Source organism: Dipodomys ordii, unplaced genomic scaffold, assembly GCF_000151885.1.
Source record: "Dipodomys ordii isolate 6190 unplaced genomic scaffold, Dord_2.0 Scaffold274, whole genome shotgun sequence".
Lineage (NCBI taxonomy): Eukaryota > Metazoa > Chordata > Mammalia > Rodentia > Heteromyidae > Dipodomys > Dipodomys ordii.
Window position 1 is genome coordinate 164,751 of NW_012267490.1, and position 2,782 is coordinate 167,532.

The following is a 2,782-nucleotide window of genomic DNA, read 5'->3' on the forward strand; positions in this document are numbered from 1 at the left end:
ATGCGTACATTTCCAGAAACTAGTTTTCTTAAGGATACTTTGAGCACTAATCTAAACTATGGCATAACAGATCATTTTTTTTTACTTTTGATAATTAATTTTTAAAGATGTTAAATTGAAATTGAAGAGGCAGTTATATAAAAGCCAATCAATCAGAAAATCTAAAGTACATACTGAAAAAATATTCAACAAAACAGAAAAATCTTACTTGTTTTCTCATCATTTTCACTGTTAGTCAGAGAAACAGATCCATTTCCTTGGTTTATACTCATCAAAATCTGTTGTAGTTGGTCTTGTGTTAGACACACCAAACTGCTACTCATGTTTGCAGTTATGTTGTGTTTTTTATGAGGTTTCTCTTTAATTACTAAAGATGGATTTATGGTGTTTCAAGTCTTCTTTAGGGGTTAAAGATGATACTTCTGTTTGGACATGAAGACAGACTTTATCTTCATACTGCTTATAGAAATCCTTAGTGGGTGTAACTGTCATTCTATTCTTTTCACTTTTTGACTGTGAAGTTTCTGAACCAACTGACTTCTTTTGCAAAAGTTTTTCATTCCCAATATAAGAATTTTGTGTTAACTTTAGAAGGTGTCCAGTGTGCTTTGTTCTTAAAGGACATTTTGTAATCTTGCTCTTATTTCCCATCTGTTAAAAAAAACTGTATATTTTTTCATGTACTGCTGTCTTGGAAAAATAAACTTTTGTGGTTGTTGTTGTTGTTTGAGACAGGGTCTGATTATGCAGCCCAAGCTGGCCTAGAACTCATAATACTTTACCTCTGCCTTTAGAGTGCTGCGATTAAGACGTGTACAACACCCTAACAATTTTCTCTTATCTTAACGTTGTAACTACCCACAACTGTAACTTGTCCATAACCTCAATTTCAATTATTGAACGACGATCATCTAATTTTTTTCCAACTCACTTCCTCCCATATCCCAATTCCAACAACCTTCATCTGGACTAGGGTTTGCAATCTATTGATACGACATTCCTCTGGGTCTCATTTCCCTTCTTAACAATCTTAAACCTTATTTTTCCATTTTTTGGTCTGTTTTCTGTCACAAATACTTAGCAATTCCCATCTCTGGCAAGACAACTTTACAAGTCTGTAACTTCACCCACAGAGAAAAATAGCCATGCTAACTGGTTTCACTTAAACTTATAACCAAGAACATAAGCAAACAGAGAACCAATACACATTACACATGAAATCTATCATAATACTAAATTTTATGCATCTGAACACTGACAGCAGAAAGCACTGATGTCTTTTGACTTTACTTGGCTAAAATGAATTTGAAGAAGTGGGGAAAACAGCTTTTTCAATGTATTTAAATATCACTTTATTTTAAGTAAATAATATTGCTAAGTATCATAAATTTTATGTAGGAATTTTGAAGTCAATATTTTAGATTTCCAGTTACACAGCATACCATATGGAGATATTATTATCTTGGTTTTTCCATCCAGCAGTTCAGTTTCCAACTTTAAACCATCTCTGCAACATGAAAAAAGTTGTGTCATTATTAAGAAAAAGCAATGTTTTAAATAGCCTGAACTTTGAAAGTATATCTATTCCTTTGAAAATATAGGATAGGAATATTGTACATATCAGAACAGTCTTTTAATTTAAAATGTTTTTCACTCCACAGGAAAACTACAGGGAGAAAAAATTTTCTTAAAAACTTTCAATAGGGACTGGGAGGTGGATCAGTGGTAGAGTGCTTGCCTTGCATGAATGAGGCCCTGGGTTCAATTGCTCAGCACCACATAAGCAAAAAGAAAAAAGCTGGAAGTGGTGCTGTAGCTCAAGTGGTAGAGCACTAGCCTTAAGCTGAAGAGATGAGGGACAGCGCCAGGCCCAGAGTTCAGGCCCCATGACTGGACCACCAAAAAAATTAAAAAACAAAAACTTTTCAATGATCCAAGAATTTGTCATCTTCAAAACGCAATGTGATTTTTAAGGTTGGTAAGCAATAATTAGTTATCATACTATTTTTGTGGATTAGTTGTGGGGTTTGAACTCAGTCCCTGGACACTGTACCTGAGTTTATTCACACAAGGCTAGCAATCTTTGAACCACAACTCCACTTCCGGTTTTCTGGGTTAATTGGAAATGAGTCTCATGAATTTCTAGACTGGATTTGAACTGCAATCCTCAGATCTCAGCCTCCTGAGAAGCTAGGATTACAGCAATGAGCCACCAGCACCAGGTTTCATACTATCCTTTAACTTTTAGTTCTAGACTGAAAATAAAAAATAATGCTGTTACTAAAACTCTTCAAGTAGGTAATGGAATAAGGCAGATCTAGCTAACATTTATTGGTTTCATAATGATCTCTTTGGCTAACATTCTGTGGAGTCCTGAAAATGATTGCTAATGTCACAAAGTTTTAGTTTTTGAGTATAGAGTTCCACTTTAAAAAGATATTTTTAATAATACATATTAACATTTCATAACTCTTTTGCTACTATCACGACAATATACTTTGGCTACTATGATAGATCCAATGCCAAAAGCATGAGCATAAAAAATGGTGGGTACTACCAACAACACTTGTGCACCTGCTACAGTCCTAAACAAAAATTACACTAGAAATAAAAGTAGCATATTGTAAAAAAAAAAAAAAATTGGAGGGGGAAAAAAATGTGCCAACACTATTTTGAGACAAAGGCAGACAGAAAACCAAATCCAGTCTCAAAAGAGAAGGACTGGGAAAGGTCAGATTACAAAAGCAAAATTTACAGCTTTGCCCAAGTAGAGAATACAAAT

At 34.2% G+C, this 2,782-nt stretch overlaps 1 long non-coding RNA gene across 1 annotated transcript; it reads right to left on the reverse strand.

The window, feature by feature from the left end:
- Positions 1-208: 208 nt before the first annotated feature.
- Positions 209-1,531, reverse strand: LOC106001212. The gene is made up of 2 exons (XR_001175830.1): positions 1,443-1,531; positions 209-651 (listed from the first exon to the last, which is right to left on the reverse strand). It is a non-coding gene; the product is annotated as an uncharacterized LOC106001212 (long non-coding RNA).
- Positions 1,532-2,782: the final 1,251 nt, after the last annotated feature.